The sequence below is a fragment of the Petaurus breviceps genome, unplaced genomic scaffold, assembly GCF_028583685.1.
Source record: "Petaurus breviceps papuanus isolate PSGF00001 unplaced genomic scaffold, PetGlider_PUasm1.0 126, whole genome shotgun sequence".
In the NCBI taxonomy this organism is placed as follows: Eukaryota; Metazoa; Chordata; class Mammalia; order Diprotodontia; family Petauridae; genus Petaurus; species Petaurus breviceps.
The window spans coordinates 11,504,568-11,504,787 of NW_027185655.1; positions in this window are offsets into that span (position 1 = coordinate 11,504,568).

Below are 220 nucleotides of genomic sequence, written 5' to 3' on the forward strand. Positions count from 1 at the left end.
AGAGAGACAGAGAGAGAGAGAGACAGAGACAGAGAGAGAGACAGAGAGACAGAGAGACAGAGAGACAGAGAGAGACAGAGAGACACAGAGAGAGAGACAGAGAGAGACAGAGAGAGAGAGAGACAGAGAGAGACAGAGAGACAGAGACAGAGACAGAGAGAGAGACAGAGATAGAGAGACAGAGAGAGAGACAGAGAGAGAGAGCACTTCAGGGAGACTT